The sequence below is a fragment of the Cebus imitator genome, unplaced genomic scaffold (genome assembly GCF_001604975.1).
Source record: "Cebus imitator isolate Cc_AM_T3 unplaced genomic scaffold, Cebus_imitator-1.0 Scaffold4, whole genome shotgun sequence".
Taxonomy (NCBI): domain Eukaryota; kingdom Metazoa; phylum Chordata; class Mammalia; order Primates; family Cebidae; genus Cebus; species Cebus imitator.
This window is the reverse complement of record NW_016107319.1, coordinates 15,907,091-15,932,475: the sequence shown is the minus strand read 5'-3', so window position 1 is coordinate 15,932,475 and position 25,385 is coordinate 15,907,091. Positions and strand designations below refer to the sequence as shown.

Below are 25,385 nucleotides of genomic sequence, written 5' to 3'. Positions count from 1 at the left end.
AAACTGATAAATCTATTTGCAGGTATAAGGAAAAACCATACTTATTTGGACTTCCTATAAAGTTCTTTTATGTGTATAGAACCATTAATTAGAATTAGATGTGTATATTATTTTTTTTATATCACAGGCTGACCATAAGAGGAGGGGGGACAAGTTTTACAATGTGATGTGGTAAGAAAGGTGATAGAGGAAATAAGTAGGTATGTTTTTCATTTAAAGAGCAGAAACAGAATTCAAGCAAAGAAAATTTAGTGGCGGGTAAGAGAAGGGAAGAAAGTGCAGAGGTGAAAAGAGAGATAAAAGGGAGAAAACAAATGTAAAAGAGTGAAAGAATTAAAAGGTACAAGGAAATTGAGGAAATGATTAGTGGACCACTTTTCGTCTGATTTGTAGTAGCTGATTTTGCATTAATGAAACTGAAGACCCGGAGTATAGTTAAAAAGCTGTGACTGACTCCCCTTGCAGACAGTATTCTGAACAAACTTATTGTTTCAGCAGTGTTTGTTTAGTGATTTGGGCAATGTTGTTGGAAGATTGATCTTATCAGTCCTTTGGTAACTATTTGAACTTGCATCTAGGAATCCAGGTTTGCTCTCTATCTCTCATAAATATTCTAGAAAAGGGAGAAAAGAGTATTTGTAACTTTATTTGATCTTAAATACTACTACTAAAACCCTTTCCCTCAGAAATAATTACAGGTGCTCCCTGCAATTATAATACTTAATGTTAAATTCTGTGATAGAAATATGTAAGTACAAGGTGCTAAGAAAGCACTAAGGGGGGTACTAAGGTACTATGGAGTACTAAGAAAAAGAGAGAGTCCTCAACTGAGTATGGAAGAATCAGGTAAAACTTAACCAGGAAACAATGATTCTTGAGATGCATTTCAAGGGTCAGTATGATTTGTCATATAAACATTAGTAATTTGGAGGTTATGGAAAAATTGGAGGATGTTTGTATGAAAATCATTCCAAACCCAGGGAACAGAATATCTGAAGGCATTGTAATGTGGGCAGATATATAGGATGTGTGTGTGTGTGTGTGTGTGTGTGTGTGTGTGTGTGTTGGAGAGGTGTTGTTGGGATTGGGCATCTAGATCTCTCAAGGGAGTGGGAACCCTTGGAAAATTTTAAACAAAAGAGAGTCATTATGATATTTGGGGCTTGGAAAGATAACTAGCAGAAGTTTTTAGGATAGGTTAAAGAAGGGAAGTCCTGATTGAAATGAAGAACAATTGCAAGGTTACTACAGTGATCTGTATGAAACATAGAGCTAAGTTTCCATGTAGAGTATGGCAAGTAGTAGGTGATCAATAAAAACTGATATAGATTTATAGCCATAAGAACTAATTCATAGGGCAGTGAATGACTTAATGACTAATTCTTTACTCTTCCTTTCAGTAAACATTTCAAAGTTTATTGAAAAATAGCTTTTGGCTGATTTCAACACTGAGGTATTGGTTTTGAAGTTTATATATAGATATGATTCATGATATATATATATATGTATATATATCATTCAATATATGATATTGAAGTTTATATATAGAAAAAGAGGTGACTAGAGCTGTTGATTAAATGCACAAATATTCTACTTAATGCAAAACACCCATAAACAGACTTTCTATAATTTTTAGGATTTATTGAAGTATAATTCCTGGCTTTGTTTTAAAGAAAAATTTATATGAAGTGATTTTGATTATTGTAGACTCTACTAAGTATAACTACTCTTATGTATGTTACTGTTACGTTTAATAGGTGAGGCAACATAGACTTATGATTAAGAGCATTGGCTTTGAAGATAGCCCTAGGTTCATATTTCAGCTTTGATACTTGACAAGTACTTTTACTTTTTGAGCTTCAATTCCTCATCTATTTATTATACACTGACTATGTCCCAGGAATTGTTCTGGGTACTGAGGATACAGCAAGAAACAAAATAGATAAAGATTCTTTTTTTGAGGGTTGTATATTCAAATAGGCATTGACAGATTATGAACAATAAAATAAGTAGGTTATATAATATGTGAATAATATATTGTTCAGTACTATGGGAAAAGAAAATGTGGAGCAGGTGAGGGGAATGAAATTTTTGAAGTAAGGGAAAAATGTATTGGTATGGTTTGCAGTTTAAATAGAGTGGTAGGATTAGGGCTCATTGAGAAAGTAACACTGGAGCAAGCACTTGAAGCACACAGGAGTCAGTTATAGGGGCATATATATAAAAACATTCCAGGCCTCAGGAATAGCCAGTGTACAAGTGTCAGTTTCCCTGGTATATTTGAGGAATGAGGCCAATATAGAAAGAAAAGAGTGATTAAAGTAGAATGAAATAGGAAGTAAGGTCGGAGAGATAACATAGGGCAAGATTTTGTTTAGAAGCTTTGTAATTTATTTTGTGGGAGATGACAGCCATTGCACGATTTTGAGAAGAGGAAGGCATCTCCCTTACAGCTTAAAAAGATCTCTCTTGGACAGGTGCAGTAGCTCACACCTGTAATTATAGCACTTTAGGAAGCTGAAGTGGATGACTTACTTGAGCCCAGGAGTTCAAAACCAGCCTGGCAACATGGTGAAACCCTGTCTACAAAAAATGCAATTAGCTTGGTATGGTGACAGGTGCCTGTAGTACCAGCTACTCAGAGAGCTGTGAGGTGGGAGGATTGCCTGAGTCTAGGAGGACGAGGCTGCAATGACCTGTGGTCGTGCTACTACTATGTAGCCTGGGAGATAGAGCAAGATCCTGTCTGGAGGTAAAAATTACTATGACTGATGCATGTGGGAAGTTAAGGATAGAAGTGAAGAGATCAGCCAGATGTGGTAGGTTGTGTTTTTAATTCCAGCACTTTGAGAGGCTGAGGTGGGAGGATCATTTGAGCCCAAGGGTTTGAGACCAGCCTGTGCAACATAGTGAGACCCTGTCTCTATAGAAAATAAAAAGAATTAGTTGGGTGCGGTGGCATGCACCTGTGGTCCCAGCTACATGGGAGGCTGAGGCAGGAGGATCACTTGAGCCCAGGAGGTCAAGGCTGCAGTGAATCATGTTCACACCACTTCACTCCATCATTGGCAGTAGAGTGAGACCCTGTCTCAAAAAAAAAAAAAAAGTAAATAAAGACAAAGAGATCAGTTGGGGGCTATCGTAGTAATTGTGGTTAAACATGATGGTGACTGGGACAAGGTTGCTAGCAGTAGAGGAGGTAAGAAATGGCAGGATTATGGACTAATTTTGAAGATAAGACCTGACAGGTTATCCTAATGGCTTGGATGTGGGTCTTGAGAGAAAGCCAGGCATCACTCTTAAAATTTTTGGCCTTGTAGGTAGAGATACCAAATGCCTTTGTTTTGCGTTGTCATTGAAAGATCTTTATATAGCAGACAGCTGTGGAATATAGAAATAGTGTCTCTATTTGGAACAAAGCAGAATTGTTTACTGTCTAGTATAATAATGATAATGTCTATCTCTGAGCCAAAGACCAACAGACCTACTGGCCATCATAAAAGATTGAAGTGCCCTAAGCTCAGAGTTCCTCTCTTGTAAAACACTTTACTACATGTACAGGTGTCTCCTGGACCTATGTAACTCTGTAGGAACTGAGACTTGGAGGTACTGGCACAAATGCTAATACTCTGGCATTGCTATTGCTGAAAATTTGATGAAACAATTGTTTGAATAATTTACTTATTTCTGTATCATCTGTTACCGTTTTCATAGTACCTGCTCTCTGATTTCTTACATTTGCTTTTCTTCTTCTGTTTAGATATTTTAGCCTCCCATAGTTAGAAACTGCCTTCTTTACTTCAGTTCTTAGCCTATAGAGAACACTCAGCCTTATTTCTTTTAAGTAAGTGTTTGAAATAAACAGTGATGGAAACTAAGATTCGTTAGTGAAATAGTGCAGGTAAAATTGGAAATTTTCGTTCGCTATTTACATACAGTGTAGAATATATTTTAAAGGAAAATTTTAGTGGGTTATTTTTCTAAATCAGTGGATTTGGTTTTCCTTTTATAAATAATTAGTGCTTGAGGTTAAATGAGTTTTCATAGAAATATATGTGTTTTTGAAATAGTTTGGCGTGTTTGACTACTAGACTTAATCCCAGGGGCAGGAAGAATAATAATAAGGATTTTTCTTTTTACTGCAAAGACTAACCTTTTTTTCTTCTTATTAGGTAAGTCTGACCTGCCTTGACCTCATTTATAGAGTAGCTGCTATAAATTTTGCCCTTGATTAATGTTTTATTAGTGTAAATAACATGAAGACCTTTATAGACAGACTACAGCATAAGGTCTAACAAACTTGAAGAGTATCATTAGCAAATCAATTACTAAGTTCAGACATAAGTAACTGTTGTTTGGTAGAAACTGCTGATGTTGTTCTAGGCAGCTGCTCTGTGAGATGTTACTCTGTGAATTTGTAATGATTTGCTGATGGTCTCTTTAACTTACATTTGTTTAATAAGATATTTTATAAATGCATGTTTTGGTAGTTTTGAGTTAAGTAGGTATTTTTTAGGTAAACAACATTTCATTTTAAACAAATTTATATAGCTAGAATAATTGATAATCACGGACATAATCAAATGTTACAACCTTTGATGACTTCTAAGAGAAAAAGATACATATAATAAAATATTTCAGTTAAAAAATTAAATTTTCACATATTATTAGCAAGAATATTGTTATTCCTGAATGATAATTTTGTTTATGACCATTTTATGATGTGTTGAATCATTATTATCACCACCTCCGTTTGCTTTTTAAATATGCAAGTAATAGATCTAAAATAATTTTCTTATTCTTGAAAGGCACAACCTTCTTTAAACTAATGGTTTTAAAGAACTTAAAGAATATTAAAGCCACCTTTTAAAGTCTCTGTGATGCTGTAGCACCACATCAATAGAAAATAATATATAGTTATTACTACTGCCTTTGACTCTCTTGAATGAAATCTGAGGGTTCAGTGTTATACTAAATTTCTATGTGGTGTAGGTTACATTGTTATGTATATTGGACCTAAATTGATTTATTTGTGTATTTGATTTGGCTTTATCTTATTTTTTCTTCACTTTACAAATATATTTAATTAAAACTGAATTGAATTGAAACATATATTTAATTGAGTTCATAACACTGTTGCTTACATTTTTCTTAATTATTTGCCAATGAATCTTGTAAGGTTTTTCTTCCTTGGATAAATAAAGGGCTTCAAGTTCATATTTTGCCTTTTATTCTTATTTTCTTAGAGGTTTTGATGATATTACTTGCAAAAAAATTTAGTGTGTCAGTATTGATGTTAATTTTCCTGGCAGAAATAGATCAGGCTGCTAGGTTGCCTCCTTTCTTCTTGCCAGCTTGCTTGTGATCCTTCCGAATATTTTTTAGAGCATTTAATCTCCTGATATTGTTCTAGGTAGCTTTGATCAAGGCAGCTGCTCTGATACATTATTCTGTGAAATTTGTAATTATTTGTTGGTGGTCACCTATCTTATGACTTGTGTCTGTTAGAGAGAATGATGCATATTTTTTTAGGTGGTACTCTTTTTGTTCTTTCTAGAATTTTGAAAAGTTAGTGCAAATTCTCTACTAGAATTCCCTTCCCCCCCTCCTTTTTTTTTTGGAGATAGAATCTCGCACTGTTGCCAAGGCTGGAGTGCAGTGGTGCGATCTCAACTCACTTCAGCCTTGACCTCTGTAGCTCAAGTGATCCTCCCACCTCAGCCTTCAAGGCATCTGGGACTGCTATTGAGGACAACACACTTGGCTAATTTTTAAATTTTTTTTTTGTAGAGATGAGGTTTTGCCATGTTGCCCAGGGCAGTCCCTGCACTCCTGGGCTCAAGTCATTCAGCCTCCCAAAGTGCTGGGATTATAGGCATGAGCCACTGTGCCTGGCCTCCTTTAATTCTTGTTTCTAATTTTATTAATGTTTCTATTAGTTTCTCCTCATTATCTTTATTTCATTTGTATTTTAAATTAAAAAACAGGCACAGTTTTATTGACTAATTTTTTAAATCTTTGATAGTAAAAATCAGAGAAGTAATAGACTATGAAACCTAGTTAAAAGGTACAATATTTGGTAAAAAATTTAAGAGTTAAACTCTCATCTTGAATCTTGCAATTTGCTAAATATGTAAATAATTAAAATGACCTATAATTATAGTGTTGGGTTTAATTTAATAAAAACACATTTTGAGAACTTTCATAGCCTCCTACTTTACTTTTTTTTTTTTAGTATGTCCTTCTCCAGATTGTAACAACTTTACTTTTAAACATGCCACTATGATTCTTCTTTTTTCCCCATCCTTGGAAAGCACAGAAATGGCAGATTATCTCACATTCTGTTGGGCACGTTACTTAATCATCCTCTAGCGACAGTCAGTGTCTGCTTATTACAGCAGTAACTCAGACTTGTATCCAAATATACAAATAGCCCACATAAAGGACATAATGCTTTGAATACTAATACACGGGTCTGTCTGAAAAATTCATCTGCTTAGGTTGTGTGTCTTCTTTCTGAGCATTCATTTAGCAGCTCCAGCCTTTTTCTTCACCTCTCTAAATAGCATGGTTATTAATAATGTTGGTGGAATGAGAAGAATGACTAGAAATGAAAGTGCAGAGGGAAAAAGGTGAGAGACAGATAACATTTCATTTTGACCCGTTGCCCATTAGTATTTTGGATCTGGGTTATCCTCTGACAAAAACACAAAAGTATTTATTGCACATAAGTAAACAGTATGGCTAGAATATGTTCTTATCTCTTATCAGTGGAAAACAAAATTTGAATTGAGGTAGAGATTATCACTTGGAAACCCTTGAGTGTTACTTAAAGAGCCATATGCTTTTTCTGTTTTAAAATTATATATGTAGGAAGGAAGTTTTAAAATTATATATGTAGGAAGATGCTTTATAGAAAAACTCCAATTAAATTTTTTTATTATAATTTTTTTTTTCTTTTAAGAGATAAGTTCTTACCTTGTCACCCAGTCTCAAGTGATCTTTCTACCTTGGTCTCCCAAGTTGGTAGGATTACAGGCGTGAGTCACTGTGCTCTGCTTAATTACATTTGTAAATAGTTGTTTGGAAATGATGCTATTTTGGGGATACAGTCAGAGATCCACTATAGATTAGTTGACCAGAGACTATCTCTCTTTTTTTCTTTTGAGATGTGGTCTTGGTGTGTTACCCAGGCTACAACCTCTTAACTCTTGGGCTCATGTCTTTATCTCTATTTACTTAAATCCTGGATTGTATTTGTATCGAAGTTTTTCTGAGTGATTTAGAATGAAGTATATGCTCTTAAAGATTAGATTATTTAAATTAATGTTTATAATTTTGTAAAGGTTTAATAGCTTATCAAAGATTAGAATTTTCTCTCCTTAATTAGGATAAGCATATGTTTCTTCTTTTATTCATGTGTTCTGGTTTAAAGTACTTATATGGTTAGATTATTTTTTATTTTTAATTTTATAGCTTGATCTCTGCTCATGACTATACTTCCTTTAACAGATTTTGAATATGGAGGCTTGTTTTGCGCACTTTATATGGGATTTTATATTTAAATGATTTTTCAATGTTTACATTTTTTGTTAGAATGGAGTCTCATCTCTGTTGCCCAGGCTGTGCAGTAGCACTGTCATGGCTCACTGCAGCCTTGACCTCCCTGACTCAGGTGATCCTCCCACCTCAGCCTCCTGAGTACCTGGGACTACAGGTGCTTGCCACCACATCACAGCTAATTTTTATATTTTTTTGTAGAGTTGGGTTTTGCCATGTTGTCCAGGCTGGTCTTGAACCCCTGCTCAAGTGATCCTCCCACCTTGGGCTCCCAAAGTAATGGGATTACAGGCGTGAGCCACCATGCTGGTCTGTGGCTACTTTTTAAGCTTGTTTTGTTCTGATTTATGTAAAAACATGGTGCTGCATTTGAATTGTGCATTTTTACCCCCTAAAAATAATGAATTCTACTAGATATCAGAGTTTTAAATGTTTGACTATATAGGATTTGCTGTTTGACCTTTTTTACCAAGACTAAATGCATATGACTTATGTGAAAGATGACTTGGATACAGCATGCCTGTGGAATATGCTTATGTTTGTGTAGGCGTTTCATAGCCTACTACAACAGCTTATATGTAATTAGGATCATTTATTAAATTAAATAAAAATGATTATAGAAAAAGGGATATGAATTAGGGATAGGTGAAAAAAAGGAACTCTCATAACCTTTGAGAAGAGTAAAATAAAAATAAAACGAAAATAGAGTCATTCACCTTATTCAGCAAATATTAATACACACCAGCCATGTGCTGGTCCATGTTCTTGGCTCTGAGAATTTAGCAGTGGTCAGAATAGACATGCCTGCCCTAATAGGGTTTATTTTAATTGGTAAACTTAGACAATAAAGAAACTAAAAAGTGGATAGTATGTTCAGAAGATAAGTGATATGAGAAGTTAAAACAAGGAGGGGAGGAGAATAGGTACAATCTGATACAGAGGACATTGCAGTGTTAAATAAGGATGATCAGGATGGAATCTGAAAGGATGAATTTCTATGAAATGCTAAGGAAATGCCACTGATAATGAAGAGACAAAGGCAGTTATAAGAAGACAGAAGGTGGTGGATATTGTGCAACAGAGAAATCTGCTGAATTCTAAGTAAACTGAATTCCAAGTACAGAGTCAGGAGAGCCATTTCTCTGTATTTTTCTTTTCTGCATATAACTATTTTCTCTCTCTTGTTATTTGCACATTCTTGAGAATAGATTCTTTCATAGTCCTAAGAAATTATTTTATTTTTTAAAATAGTGACAGAAAAGCTTGCAGCCTGGCCCTTTTGCTTCCATTCTAGCCTCTGTAATACCAGGAGTTGTTTTAAAATGCTCAACTAGGGATAATCATGCAAAATATATTTCAAAAAACAGGTTGATGTCAGGATGTAACATTTATATTAAATTACTAAGCTGTTATATTTTCAGGATGAAATAAATTTATGGAGTATTTGCTGTCTTCATTTAAACTGTAATAAGGCATATGGATACCTTTTGGTCTCCCTGATCAAGGATATTACATTCTAGAAAAAGTGGCTACCACCTGGGCTGAATCTCAACCAAGAAAGATCTAGACTGTCCTTTAAAAAATTTTAAAAATATTTAAATGTAATTTTTTCAGTCACCAACAAAATCTATTCTTTCTAAGGTTTCAGGCATGTGTATTCAGTGATGTTAGAGCCTTTACAGCCTTTATTCAAAGTTGTTACTAAGAGCTTTCTTTAACTGAGAAAGGCGAAGAGAGATAACAATTTAGAGATTTTTGTGATACTGAATTATTGAATGTGCTGGGTGAGAGACAGAGAGATAGATCTATGTCTGCAAGGAGGCAGGTACATGGAGAGTTAGGCAATAATTCTTCACTATAAGAATAAAGGCTGTATTAATTTGTGGAGATGATATTTTGAAAAGTGAGGCTTTAGTAGTTCTCATATTACTGAAGAAAGTCTTTGGACGCAATTTATCCCCTTCTCAGTTTTGTTTTGTGACTATTCTCTGTAGCTAATTCTAAAGAAATTACTATGTTGGAAGGATTGCCAATTCATGAACATTATTTCCACATTCTCAATTATTAGGGTGTAGAAAAGCGGTAACTTTCCTTTCCCATCAGTGGTCATGTTTAGTAGCGAAAATGACAGTTGCTGCTAATGGGGGTCACAGAAAGCCCAGGAAACAGAGCAGTAATATTGGAAAACTCTTGGTGAAAATGTGTATGTGCTTACCCAAGGTCTAGACTAGTATAATCAGATGTGGACAATGGGCTGTAATGTAGTTATGGGAGATGGTTGTCATCATTACCATTATTTATTGAGCCTCTAGTATGAATCTTTTTCTGGTTGGTTACTTGATAGGGCTGTTTGTTTCCTAAGGCTGACACAAGCATTTTTTTCTTCCTTCTTGCACTATAGGTGTAAATTACACATAGTTTTTCCTTCATAATATTAAAGTATGTGAATCATTTTATGGTCTGCATTTAGACATTTAATCTATAGTAAACTCAACATTTTGGGGCTGCTTATAGTCATTAAAACTTTAATTTACCTTTAATTCTTTGTTTGAAAGAGTAGTTTACGCAGCTGTTGGATAAAATTGCTGTTGCTAAATACTGTATAATTTGCATATTTAGGAAAATAAGCATGTAGATGAGAAAAATTGACCCCTTAGAATAGCAAAAAAATCATTTCAATATCTTACTAGTTTAATTTTTGAAGTCATTTTTAAATTTTCCTTAATGAAAGGACAAATCATATTGTGTATATATTTAAAATAAATGAGATGTATGTAGTCAGTACCTTCTCAGATACTTTGATTTTAAAACATTTTGTAAATTGTGAAGGAAAAGATATATATGTTCCCCTTCTTCTCTGAAAGTGTTATTAAATACTTTACATATATCCCAATCACTTTTTATAATATTATTTTAAATAAGTAAGGTTAGATGGTAATAATTTTATATTATGCAGTGAAAATATTTCAAACTTAAATTTATGATACAGTTAAGTCTAATGTAAAAGCTCCAGGGTTTTGCTGTTAATTGCTTAGATAAATTAATTGCTTAGATGTTTGGAATATTTAGTTTGAAGTATTTCCACAAACTGTCCACTCATCAAATAATAAGGGAGTATAGCCTACCTGAACAGTACCTCTTAGATGCTATGTTTATTTAAATAAAAAGAAACAAAATTTTTTTTTAGTCTTTTTTTCTTTTTAGATTTTTTCTTTTCCCTTTTCTGCTTCCATAATCAGTTCTAGTTAAGGAAGCACATTTTTTGGGAGAATAGAGTAATATACATAGAATTCTAATAGAATTTTTATAAGATATTCTATAAGCAAGTATGATATATGCTGTACTTGCAATAATCATTAGGCATAAGATTGACATAAAATAAGCTGAGCATTGTGGTTCATTCCTGTAATCCCAGCACTTTGGGAGACCAAGGTGGTAGGATTGCTTGAGCCCAGGAGTTCACGATCATCCTGAGCAACATAGTGTGATCCTCCTGTCTCTTTTAAAAAAACTAGCTAGGCTTGGTAGTGTGCACCTGTAGTCCTAGCTACTTGGGAGTTTGAGATAGGAGGGTCACTTGAGGCCAGGATTTCCAAGATCAACCTGGGCAACATAGCAAGACCCTTGTCTCTACAAAAACGACTTTAAAAAGAAAGATTGACATAAAATAAAGGTCTTTGTAGGATAGAATTGCAGAGTATTCCTTTGAGGGAAATATGATTGAAATGGGTCTGAAGGAATTAAGGTTTTGGATATAAGGAAAGGACAAAAAAGTTGATTGGGAGTGGTTTCTGGCACTCATTTTCTATCATTCATTCAGTATCTATTGATTGGTTATAATCTGTGTGCCAGGTACTATTCTAGAATCTGAAGATATAACTGTGAATAAGTCTATGCTGTCAAAGAGGAGAGAACACATAATAAACAAGTAAACAAAAAATAAGACAATTCAGATAGTAAGAAATGCTTGGAAAAAAACAAAGCAGGGTAATGTTATGAGAGTAAGCATACTGGCTTATAAGGAGTATGGAGTGTTTAGAAAAATCTTGTGAAGGGTAGACACTTAGTTTGAATGAAGAGAAACAGCTAACCCTTTGAGATGTATGTCACAACATTTTAAGGTGAGGAAACAGCAAGAGCAAAGGCCTGAAGGAGTGAATAGTATTTGTGTATTATTTAAACAAATTGAAGGCCAGAGTGGTTGGAACAAAATTGGCAAGAAAGAGAGAGTAAGGCTTGGAAATGTCAAGGAAAGTATATAATATTGGGATCATATACAGCCCTATAAGCTATGCTAAAAATTTTGGATTAAATCATATTCAGTAAGAATACATTGTAGAGTTTTTAATAGAGGGGTGACATGATATAACTTACAGGGTTTTTTTGTTTGTTTATTTGTTTTGTTTTTGAGACAGGGTCTCTCTGTTATACAGGCTGGAGTGCAGTGGCTTATTGCAGCCACATACTCCTGGCTTACATGATTCTCCCACCTCAGCCTCCTGAGTAGCTGAGACCATAGGTACATGCCACCATGCCCAGCTAATTTTTTTTTCTTTTTGGTAGACATGGGGGTCTTGCTATGTTGTCCAGGATGGTCTTTAGCTCCTGGGCTCAAGCAGCCCTTCTGCCTTGGCCTCCCGAAGTGCAGGAATTCTAGGCATGAGCCACTAGGGTTGTCTTTTTCATTCTGTCGGTTTTGTCCTTTCATGCACAGAAGGTTGTTGTTGTTGTTGTTGTTTTTCCTTTTTCTTTTAAAAAACAGGGAGTCTCACTGTGTTGCCCAGGCTGGTCTCAAATTCCTGAGCTCAAGTGATCCTCCTGCTTTAGCCTACCAAAGTGTTGGGATTATAGGTGTGAGCCAAATCACCTGGCCCAGAAGTTTTGATGTGGTCCATTTTATCTATTTTTTCTGTTATTGCCTGTGCTTTTGGTATTACATCCTAGAAATCATTGCCAAATTCAGGATCATGAAACTTTTCCTTATGTTTTCTTCTAGGAGCTTTATGGTTATAACTCTTACATTTAGGTCTTTGATCCATTTTGAGGTAATTTTGTATATGATTTAGGGTAAAGTGCTTTAGTCTCTGTATGTTGCTATATAAAATACCTGAGACTGGGTAATTGATAAATAATAGCAATTTATTTCTTGTGGTTTTAGAGGCTTAGAAGTCCAAGATTAAGACACTGGCAGGTTTTAGTGTGTGGTGAGGGCTGGGTCTCTGCTTCTAAGATGGCACTTTGAGCACTGTGTCTTCATATGGTGGAAGCTGAAAGGGCAGAAGAGGCTAAACATTGTGTGAAGACTGTTCAGGGCCTTAATTCCATTTATTAGGGAGGAGCCCTCATGACCTAATGACTACATTAGGTCATTAGGTCTATAGTACTTTTAATATTATTGCACTGGAGATTAGGTTTTGATAAGAATTTTGGAGGGGATACATGTATTCAAGCCATGGCAGCAGATACCCAATTTCTTACTTTTGTCTGTTGATATCCAGCTTTCCTAACATCGTGACTTATATTCCTAGAAGGATGAATCGTGATAGGTTCATTATGCAGGGCAAGAATGAAAGCAGATAAATCAGTGAAGATAGTACTGAAGTATTCTAGAAAAGAAAGGATGGTGACTTAGAATCATGTGGTAGCAATGGTGATGGAGAGAAGTAAACATATATATGATAGAATTAATAGTTAAAGCAGTAGAACTTGCTTTCATGAATGGGATTTGGAGGTGAGGAAATGACAAAATCAAGGATTACTTCTTGAGTTTGAGTGGACTTTGGTGCTATTTATTGTGGTGGGACAAACTGAAGTAGTGATGGGGAAGAGGTATTGTGGGCATGAGTAGGTAGAATCAAGAGTTCTGCTTTGGAATGTTGGATTTGAAATGCCCTGTTGGATATCCAAGTGAAGATTTTTAGTTAGGCAACTGGCTCTGTGACTCAGAAATAAAGGAGACCAAGGGTAGGGTTAGAGATGTAAACATAGGAATTAGTTGTATATAGGTGAGATTAAAAGTCATAGAACTGGATGAAATAACTTAGAAGGAGAAAATAATACACAGCTGACCTCTTGGACATTATGAGATTTATAGGTCGTGCAGCAGAGGATGTAGCAAAGTGGGCAGTAAAGAAGCTTGGAGGAAAACCAAGAAAGTGCTATATATTATTGAAAAAGTTAAGAGAAGAAAATGTTTTAAGAACCTTAAGAATCTTTTCACAGTTATCTTGCTATTTGTCTATAGTCCTATAACTTTCCATATTAAATTGTGAACTCTTTGTGGACAGTGTTATGCATGTTTGTATTCCTTACAGGTAGCAGCTTAGACCTGACTGGCAGAAGTGGATAGTCAAAGAGTTTCTTTTCCTTATAAGTACTGCTGGATCCATAGCAATGACCAGACCCTATTCTATGCTTTGGTTATGTAAAGATAAATTATAACTAGTTGGTGCATTGTAAAATGGAAGACAAATTTGTAAATACATAATTGAAATTGTGTTGTACAGAGAGATTCAAAGTAATAAGTACTAAAGAACAGGCTTATGCCCTTTGGTAGGGGCTACTTCTGTGGAGGGAAAGCAGGTGTGGGATCACAAAAGGTTTTGTAGTGAACCTTTACTTTGGTTTAGCTTTGATAGTAGGTTAGATGGAATGTGAAGTGAGGTCATTCCTTGGACAGTAGGAACAGAGGCAAAGAGGTGTACAATAACAGGGTGTAATGTTTGGGAAAGCAGTTCTTGGTCTAGAGTTCTTAGAGTATGAAAGTTTAACAACAATGAGACTGATTTCTAAGCCATGCAAAGGTGTTTAGTCTCTTTCGTAGATCATGGGAAGATGGCTGATACTTTGTAAACTATACAGTGATGATCAGATCTTCATTTTAGGAAGATGACCCTGATGAAGAATTGGCAAGAATAGTAAGATTCATGGAAAGAAGTTGGATTGGAGGTTATTATAATAATCAAAACCATGATCTTGAGTGCCAGTGAGTTTCCAGTGAAGGGCACTGGAAAATATTACAAAGAAAAACAACTTTTAAAGTTATTGCAGAGGTAGAATGGGCAGTACTTAGTCTGTTGGATCTGTAGAATGATGACAAAGGAAGACATGACTGATATTTCTAGTTTCAGTAACTGGATAAATAATGGTTATGTTAATGGGGTAGAGAATGAAAGAATGAATGATCTCTGGATAAGGGACTATTTTGATAAATCATGGTATATTCCATCCACAGGAGTCACTTGAAGCTGTTTTGATTGCATAATGGTATACAGTTAAGTAAAATATACAAGCAGTATAGTATGACTTCTTAAGTGTTTAAAAATATTATTACAAAACACATAAACGTACATGTGTATACATATATATGCACATAAATATTCTATATGTGTCTCATATATATGCACATAAATACTATATATGTTTCTATAAATTTAGATAAATGTAAGGACAGGAAGATAACCTACTGATGGTAGTGATGTATGCTGAAAGTGAACAGGAAAGGGGGTTGGGAGCTTTCACTTACTACTTTATTAATAAAGTGTTGCATGGTTTTTAAACACTACATAACCAGAAAAATGCATGAAACATCAACACAGAAAATTATTTGTTTACCTATCTAAGTTTATATGTCAGTAAATGGACACCTTAAAAACTAAATGATAGAAGGGATGTTTTGGTTCTCTTAAAAATATAACACACAAAATTTTTTCTCTTTATAACTTTGTTCATACTGTTTTCTGAAGTATCTTTCTCTCTTTGTTGCTTTTGCCCTTTATTTAAGTTTCAACTTCATGCTCTAACTTTCTATTGGAGCTTTCTTTTCATCTTTAGTAGATTATTGTGATCTTTGCTTCTATAGAGATATGATAGCAAATGTATTCTTATGTTCTAATTTTACTTGTGTTGCTTATTTATAACAAATTTCCACAAATTTTGCAGCTTAAAACAATTTAGGTTTACTATCCTACAGTTTCTGTGTGTCAGAAGTCTGGATTCAGCTTAGCTGGATCTTCTGCTTAGCTGGATCTTCTGCTTAGGGTTTTACAAGTCTACAATGAAGATGTTGATCAAACTGCATTCCTCTTTGGAGCTTGGTGTCATTTTGCAAGCTCACATATTTCTTGGCAGAATTCAGTTCCATGCTGCTGTGGGACTGAGGTTCCCATTTTCTCGTTTACTGTTACTGAGAGGTTGCTTTCAGCTCCTACAGGTTGCCCATACTGCCCTGTCTTATGGACTTCTCACACATAGCCACTTACTTCTTCTTCAAGGGTGGCAGGAGAATCTCTCTAGCGTGCTAGGGCAGAGTTTTGTTATGTAACACAAGCACCAGAGTGATTATCCCATCACGGTTGGCATGTAAAGCAACCGGATTAAGGAATGATTATCCCATAATCTTTACCATATTCTGTTTGCTAGAAGGAAGTGTCAGATTCTGCCCAGGTTGAACTCAAGGGGATGGGATCATATAAAGCCATGACTCACTGGAGGTCACATTAGGGTATATCCACGATAGCACTTACATTAATTTGTTTCAAGCTGGAAAAGACTCCAGTGTATTATCTTTTTCCCCAACTAAAAATATAATGAAAGGTCATCTTTGGTGCTTAAACTAGTCTATAATGTAATATGTGTTGAACAGATGTTTTGACAGTATTTTAAAAGGCAGAGGGACAAAAATGTTGAAAGATCAGAATTAGCACTCAGAAGATTTATTCAGTTATAATGTGGATTAAATGACGAAACCTTTATTTTTAGTCTATTGGCTATAAAACAGCATAAATTAAAGCTGATAATATTACAAAGGAAATATTGAAGATTCGTTGATTGATTAGGGGCCTGGAGGAAGATTAGAGAAGAGGGAAGAGACTAGAATAACTTTGAGGTTACTTGTTTGGGGACGAACAGGATAGTATGCCGTTGACTAATCAATCCAATTAACGTTTGCGAGTACAAGGCAATATATTGATGTTAAATTCACAATGTGGTTTTAGGTCTCTAGAGGGAAACTAAGAAACCAAACCAGTATTTCACATCTGTACTCTTGAAAGCCCTTCCCTTCTCTATCTGTAGAATCAGAGGAAGTTATTCATTAGTGGGTTTTAAAATTACACTAGGGATTGTTTTTGTATAATGCCTACATGAGTACTGTTTAATAGCATTTGAAAACAAAATACCCTGATGATGTCATCCCCAAATCATAGATAAGGTATTGCATTAACTTCTAAAGTAGCTGGAAGACAGTTTGAGGACAGAAGAGAGGGTCTGACAGATGTGGAGTCAAATTATGATAGTGTATGTGAGCTTAATAGAGACCGAAAGAAAGTGATTGAAAGGCAGAAAGCCTTTTTATTTTCTTTAAGGATTTTCTGTTTTCCTTTCCTGTAATTATTGATTGCTCTAAAGCTTCAAAGAATAGAGAAATATAAGTAGGAGGACTTAAGCCTCTCTTGTTAGCCCAGACATGTGCATGCTTTTTCTGTAAAAGGCCAGATAGTTTTTTAGACCTTGCAGTACATGCTGTCTTTGTCACAACTGATCAACTCACTGTAGTATAGTGATTTGAAAACAGCCTTGGATAACACTTAAACAAATGGGCATAGTTGTGCTCCTATAGAGCTTACCAATCAAAAACAGTTGGTAGGCCCACAGGCCTTAATTTGCTGACCCCTGTTCTAGATTATTGGCAGTTGGGTATATTTTCTTTTATATCTTCCCCAAACTCATATTGTTCATCATATTCCTTAGGATTATTTTTCCTCTTAATGTATATTGTAGACATTGTTTTGTCAGTTTGGAAGCTTTTTTAAATTATATGATTGTATATTTTGATTCTTTAAGGTTTTCACTTTTATAAATAGTGTAGTGAAATTTATTATTTCACAAGGAACATTTTCCACATTTTTCTGCACTTTTGGAAAATGTTCATGGGCACATTATTAAGAGTGTCGGCTGGGCACAGTGGCTCACACCTGTAATCCTACAAATTGCTTTGTGACCCTACATTTTGCCTGTTTTTTATATATGTTCCATGTTTACCTGAAAAGAATATTTATTATTCACTTACTGGATATAATGTTCCAGATAAGTTGGTCAGCTTAAGAAATATTCTATAGCTTTATATATTCTATTTCTGGTAGTAGGCCATATTCTTAGGAACATTCACATTTAGAATCTCAAAATACTAAATTTCTGTCTCTCTGGTTCACTTATACTTTTATTGATTTAACAAGTTTATCTTGTTATTTCTGTTTGCTTCTTCAAGTTTTTCTCATACTAATCAAGGTTTATTAACTTTCTTTTAACTTTTAAAAATTGTTCATGTTTTCAGAAATTATACTTTTCCATCTTTGTTGAGCCTTATATTGAAATTGTGTCACAAGCATCATATACTTTAAAAAATTGATTTGACAATAATTTTACCACTAAATGTTTACTTTCCTTATATTTCTGATATGTTTAGGTGAAAATTTATCATCTCATTATTTATGTCCTTTATATTTGCCCCACATCTTGTGTTTCTTTTTTTTTTTTTTTTTTTTTTTTTGAGCTAGGTATTTGTTGCTGAATTTTTTTCACATTAGCTTGTTGGTTGTATATATATTTAAATACCTTTACCTTTAGTGGTTACCTAGAGATTATAATATGAATATTACAATTAACATCTTTACATAAACTGATTCTTTTGCCAATCTGTATACAATACAGGACACTTACGACACTGATTCACTTGGTTTCTCTTGCCTTGTATGCTGTGGTTATGTATTTTAAATTGCAATATTTTTGAATTCTAGAAGTTATACAATTACTGTAAATATTCAGGTTTTTTTTTTGTTTTTTTTTTTTTGGAGACAGAGTCTTGCTGTGTTGCCCAGGCTGGAGTACAGTGTCACAATCTCAGCTCACTGCAATCTCTGCCTCCTGGGTTCAAGCGACTCTCCTGCCTTAGCCTCCCGAGTAGCTAGGATTACAGGTGCTCACCACCACACCCGGCTAATTTTTGTATTTTTAGTAGAGATGGGGTTTCATCATCTCCAAGCTAGTGCTGAACTACTGACTTAGTGATTCAGCCACTTCGGCCTCCAAAAATGCTGGATTACAGGTGTGAGCGACCGTGCCCAGCCAGTATTCTTTTAGATTTACCACATGTTTGTCATTTTCATTGCTCCAATTTTTTTCCTGGACTTGCATCAGTCTTACATTATTTTTCATCCTTGTAAAGAATGTTGGTTGACTGGTGACAAATTCCCCCTATTTTATTTGTCATGAGATGTTCTTATTTTGCTTTTTGTGGTAAGAAAAAGCTTTCCTTAGATTTGTTGTTTGGAGACCTGTGAATTAAACAGGCAAACACAGATTAGCAAGAAAAAAAGACATATATTTAGTCATAAATATTAGTGTATCAGAATTCGGGCGGGTGCGGTGGCTTCCTTCAGTAACAACAGAGAAAGGTCCAAAATGTACCACTGTGGAAAAAAAAAAAAAGAGTCTTTTTCTGAACTTCCTTTAACCGCTCAAAAGGAGAGGATCCCAAAAGAATTCAGCTTTCATCAATCCCTTCCCAAGGAGTTTTGCAACCAACGAAGATTAACAATTATCAATAAAGATGAGAAGTTAGCACCAGGATAAGAAATTATCTAGACATTATCAAAAAACTATAATATCACTTAACTATTCTCCTAAGGGCCCACTCCTGTTTGCATAATCATTTACTTTCCCAAATGCACCCTTCATTACTTAATTTTCCCCCTATTAAAATGGTATATATATAAGCCACAAATTCTAAGCCTCTCCTTGAGTGACATTTTTTTGTGAATTGTTTTATTATTATTATGTTTTGAGACAGAGTTGTTCAAGCCATTCTTCTGCCTCAGCCTCCTGAGTAGCTGGGATTACAGGTACCCACCATCATGCCTGGCTAATTTTTGTACTTTTAGAAGAGGCAAGGTTTCACCATGTTAGCGAGGCTGGTTTTGAAGACGATAGAATTCTTACGTGGTTGGTGTGTTTCTTTTGAGACAGGATCTCTCTCTGTTGTTCAGGCTTGAGTGCTGTAGTGTGATGATAGCTCAATATAACTTGAAACTCATTGGCTCCAGTGAACCATCTGCCTTAGTTTCCTGAGTAGCGGAGACCACAGGCATGTACTACCAGGCCTAGCTAATTTAAGAATTTTTTTGGGGGTGGAATCTCACTACATTTCCAAGGCTGGTCTTGAACTACTGGCCTCATGTGATTCTGTTGCTTGGGCCACCCAAAATGCTGGGATTATAGGTGTCAGTGGCTGGCCTGGCCTTTTAGGTAGTATTTTTGTTGAGTATTTTAAAGAGACCATTGCATTCTTATATGGCTTCCATTAGGTTTATTGTTGCTCTTTTGAAGGCAAGAAGGTGTTCTTGACTCTCTCCCCTTGTCTGCTATTACGATTTTTTTCTTTAATAGTTTTACTATTGCATAACTAAGTGGAGTATCCTTAAAAACCCTACTTGGGTTTTGTAGCACTCTATCAACATATGGCTCAGTGTTTTTTTCCCTAGTTTTGAAAAATCTTGGCTATTATCTCTTCAAATATTGCTTTTTTCTAATTATGTTTCTACTCTTTCTTATACTACAGATACATTTATATTAGACCCTTTTACTGTGTCCTGTATGTCTCTTATTTTGTTCAATTTTCATTCATTTTTCTTTTTTAAAAATAAATTATTTTAGTTTTATTTTATATATATATTATACATATATATGTATAATATATATATAAAATAAAACTAAAATAATTATATATATGTATAATATGCATATATTATACATATATATATATATATAATTGTACTTTAGATTCTGCGGTACATGTGCAGAATGTGCAGATCATGCAGGATGGTTGCATACGTACATTCGTGGCAATGTGGTTTGCTGCCTCCATCCCCGCCACCTATATGTGGCATTTCTCCCCATGTTATCCCTCCCCAACCTCCCCACTCTCCACTGTCCCTTCCCTAGTACCCCCCCAGCAGACCCAGTGTGTGATGCTCCCTCCCTGTGTGCATGTGTTCTCATTGTTCAACACCCACCTATGAGTGAGAACATGCTGTGTTTGATTTTCTGTTCTTGTGTCTGTTTGCTGAGAATGATGGTTTCCAGATTCATCCATGCCCCTACAAAGGACATGAACTCATTGTATTTTATGGCTGCATAGTATTCGACGGTGTATACGTGCCACATTTTTCTTGTCTGGTCTATCATCGATGGCTATTTGGGTTGGTTCCAGGTCTTTGCTATTGTAAACAGCACTGCAGTGAACATACGTGTTCATGTGTCTTTATCTTAGACCGATTTATAATCCTTTGGACATATACCCAGTAATGGGATTGCTGGGTCAAATGGAATTTCTATTTCTAGGTCCTTGAGGAATCGCCACGCTGTCTTCCACAATGGTTGAACTAATTTACACTCCCACCAACAGTGTAAAAGTGTTCCTATTTCTCCACATCCTCTCCAGCATGTGTTGTCTCCAGATTTTTTAATGATCGCCATTCTAACTGTTGTGAGATGGTATCTCAGTGTGGTTTTGATTTGCATTTCTTTAATGACCAGTGATGATGAGCATTTCTTCATATGTTTGTTGGCCTCATATATGTTATCTTTTGAAAAGTGTCTGTTCATGTCCTTCGCCCACTTTTGAATGGGTTTGTTTTTTTCCTTGTAAATCTGTTTTCGTTCTTTGTAGATTCTGGATGTTAGCCCTTTGTCAGATGGGTAGATTGCAAAAATTTTTTCCCATTTTGTTGGTTGCCAGTTCATTCTAATGATTGTTTCTTTTGCTGTACAGGAGCTCTGGAGTTTAGTTAGAGTTGTTTGTAGTAATCTCTGATGGTAGTTTGTAGTTCTGTGGAATCTGTGGTGATATCCCCTTTATTGTTCTTAATTGCATCTATTTGATTCTTCGCTCTTTTCTTTTTTATTAACCTCGCTAGTGGTCTATTTTGTTGATCTTTTCAAAAAACCAGCTCCTGGATTTATTGATTTCTTTGAAGGATTTTTTTTTTTGTCTCTATCTTCTTCAGTTCTGCCCTGATCTTAGTTATTTCTTGTCTTCTGCTAGGTTTTGAATTTTTTTGATCTTGCTCCTCTAGCTCTTTCAATTTTAATGATAGGGTGTGGATTTTAGATCTTTCCTTGCTTCTCATGTGGGCATTTATTGCTATAAATTTTCCTCTAGACACTGCTTTAAATGTGTCTCAGAGATTCCGGTACATTGTGTATTCAGTCTCATTGGTTTTGAAGAACATCTTTATTTCTACCTTCATTTCATTGTTTATCCAGTCAACGTTCCAGAGCCAGTTGCTCAGGTTCCATGAAGCTGTGTGGTTCTGAGTTAGTTTCTTAATCCTGAGTTCTGATTTGATTGCACTGTGGTCTGAGAGACTGTTTGTTGTGATTTCCATTATTTTGCATATGCCGAGGTGTGATTTACTTCCAATTGTGTGGTCAATTTTAGAGTAGGTGCGACGTGATGTTGAGAAGAATGTATTTTCTGTGGATTTGAGGTGGAGAGTTCTGTAGATGTCTATTAGGTTTGCTTGGTCCAGATCTGAGTTCAAGTCCTGGATATACTTGTTAATTTTCTGTCTCATTGATTTGTTTAATATTGACAGTGGAGTGTTAAAGTCTCCCACTATTACGGTGTGGGAGTCTAAATCTCTTTATAGGTCATTAAGAACTTGCTTTATGTATCTGTGTGCTCCTGTATTGGGTGTGTATATATTTAGGATTGATAGCTCTTTTTGTTGCATCGATCCTTTTACCATTATGTAATGCCCTTCTTTGTCTCATTTGATCTTTGTTCGTTTAAAGTTTATTTTATCAGAGACTAGGATTGCAACTCCTGGTTTTTTTTGCTCTCCATTTGCTTGGTCAATTTTCCTCTATCCCTTTATTTTTAGCCTTTGTGTGTCCTTGCATGTGAGATGGGTTTCCTGGATACAGCACACCGATGGGTTTTGGCTTTTTGTCCAATTTGCTAGTCTGTGTCTTTTGATTGGGGCATTTAGCCCATTTACATTTAGGGCTAATATTGTTCTGTGTGAATTTGATCCTGCCATATTGATGCTAGCTGGCTGTTTTGTCTGTTAGTTAATGCAGTTTCTTTATTGCGTTGATGGTCTTTACTGTTTGGTATGTTTTTGGAGTGGCTGGTGCTGATTGTTCCTTTCTATGTTTAGTGTTTCTTTCAGGAGCTCTTGTAAGGCAGGCCTGATGATGATGAAATCTCTCAGCAATTGCTTGTTGATAAAGAATTTTATTTCTCCTTCGCTTATGAAGCTTATTTTGGCTGGATATGAAATTCTAGGTAGAAAGTTCTTTTCTTTAAGGATGTTGAATGTTGGCCCCCACTCTCTTCTGGCTTGTAGGATTTCTGCCGAGAGATCCTCTGTGATTCTGATGGGCTTCCCTTTGTAGGTAACCCGAACTTTCTCTCTGGCTCCCCTTAGCATTTTTTCATTCTTTTCAACCCTGGTGAATCTGACGATTATGTGACTTGGGGTTGTTCTTCTTGAGTAATATCTTTGTGGTGTTCTCTGTGTTTCCTGGACTTGAATGTTGGTCTGACTTGCTAGGTTGGGGAAGTTCTCCTACATAGTATCGTGAACAGTGTTTTCCTGCTTGGATTCATTCTCTCCGTCACATTCAGGTATACCTATCAAACGCAGGTTAGGTCTTTTCTCATAATCCCATGTATCTTGGAGGCTTTGTTCATTTCTTTTCACTCTTTTTTTCTCTAATCTTGCCTTCTCATTTTATTTCATTGAGTTGATCTTCAATCTCTGATGTCCTTTCTTCGGCTTGGTTGATTCAGCTATTGAAACTTATGTGTGCCTCACAAAATTCTCTTGTGTTTTTCAGCTGCATCATGGCATTTATATTCTTCTCTAAGCTGTTTATTCTCGTTAGCATTTCGTGTAACATTTTTTCAAGGTTCTTAGTTTCTTTGCATTGGGTTAGAACATGTTCTTTTAGCTCAGAGAAGTTTGTTATTACCGACCGTCTGAAGCCTGTTTCTGTCAGTTTATCAGACTCATTCTTTATCCAGCTTTGTTCCCTTGCTGCTGAGGAGTTGTGATCCCTTGAAGGAGGAGAGGCGTTTTGGTTTTTGGTGTGTTCATCCTTTTTGCTCTGGTTTCTTCCCATCTTTGTATATTTTTCTACCTGTGGTCTTTGTAGTTGGTGGTTTTCAGATCAGGTCTCTGAGTGGATGTCCTTTTTGTTGATGTTGAAGTTACTTCTTTCTTTTTTAGTTTTCCTTCTAAGAGTGAGGCCCCTCTGCTGTAGGAGTGCTGGAGGTCCACTCCATATCCTGCTTGCCTGGGGATCACCTGTGGCAGCTGTAGAACAGTAAGGGTTGCTATCAGTTTCTTCTGTTATCTTCATCCCAGAAGGGTACCCGCCAGATGTCACCTGTATGAGATGTCTCTTTGTATATATAGGGATCAGGGAGTCTGCTTGAGGTGACAATCTGTACCTTACAGGAGCTTAAGTGCTGAGCCATGAGCTCCGTTGTTTTGTTCAGACCTTCTGGGCACACATGTTTAAGTCCCTCTGCTTCAGAGGAACTTATAACAGCCTTTTTTCCCAGGTGCTCTGAACTGAGAAGGTGGGGCTTTATTTTTAAGTTCATGACATGCTGCTGTCTTTTTTCAGGGATGCCCTGTCCAGCAAGGTGGTAGTCTAGTTAGTCTGCCAGCCAGAGGCCTTGCTGAGCTCCTGTGGGCTATGCCCAGCTGCTGTGTGAACTTCCTTGTGGTTTTGTTTACAGAGAACTGCCTTAGTAATAGTGGACTGCCTCCGTAATGGCAGACTGCTTGGGTAGTGGCTGATGCCCTTTCCCTCACTGAGCTGGACCGTCCCGGCTCCAGCTGTGCTTGGTGCCAAACTCTCAATCTAGAGCGTTTCAGATTGCTTGTCTTTGTTGGGAGTAGGACTCAATGAGCCAGATCACCTGGCTCTCTGTTTCAGCCCCCTTTTTTTCAGTTGAATGGGTGGCTCTGTATCCCAGGTGTTCCAGGCGCCTGTTGAAATGGCCACTTGGAATTGTGTGAGTTTTTTTGTGGAGACCCGCACCACAGGCCAAAATAGCCATGCTGGAAACTTGTGGCGCTTTTCAGCCCAGAAATCTTCTGGTCTGTGAGCAGTAAAAATTTGTTTAGAATTGTGGTGTTCACTCACCCTTTGCATTCTTCTCGCTGGTAACTGCACTCCAGAGCTGTTCCTGTTTGGCCATCTTGAATCTCTCCCCTTTCATTCATTTTTCCTACTGTATTTCAGTCTAGTTGTCACTGACATATCTTTCAGTTAATTTTTTCTTTTTTGGCTGAGCTTAGTAACCCAGTAAATCTGTTTTTATATTTATTTATTTTGTTTTGCTCAGTACTTCTACAGTTTTCATTCTTTACTGGTATTCTCTATTGTGTAATTAGTTCTAAACATAACTACATTTATTTTAATGTCCAGATGTAAGCCAGTTTCTATTTAGTTTTCATTCATTTGATATTGTCTCTTGTGTCTGTTAGTTGGTGACTGAATGCTGAAAATTGTTTTTTAAAATTGCAAGGGTAAATTTTAGTCTCTGTGATATTATCTCCCTCTAGAAAGAACTTCCTTTTGGTTTCTAATTAGCAGTTAGACTAAGAGCTGATTGTATTAATTTAGGGTCTGAACTGATCCATTCGAAGCTGGATTTTTTTTTTTTTTTTTTTTTTTTTTTTAGTTCTTGTGAGAGTTTGCCCTTTTTTTTTTTTCTTCTCCTAATGTTTAGCCCTCCTGAGGTT

The 25,385-nt window shown here is 35.8% G+C and overlaps 1 protein-coding gene across 1 annotated transcript in view; it reads left to right on the top strand.

The window, feature by feature from the left end:
- LRBA (LPS responsive beige-like anchor protein) overlaps positions 1–25,385 on the top strand; it is a 727,560-nt gene that overhangs the window by 237,770 nt on the left and 464,405 nt on the right. The window lies entirely within an intron of this gene.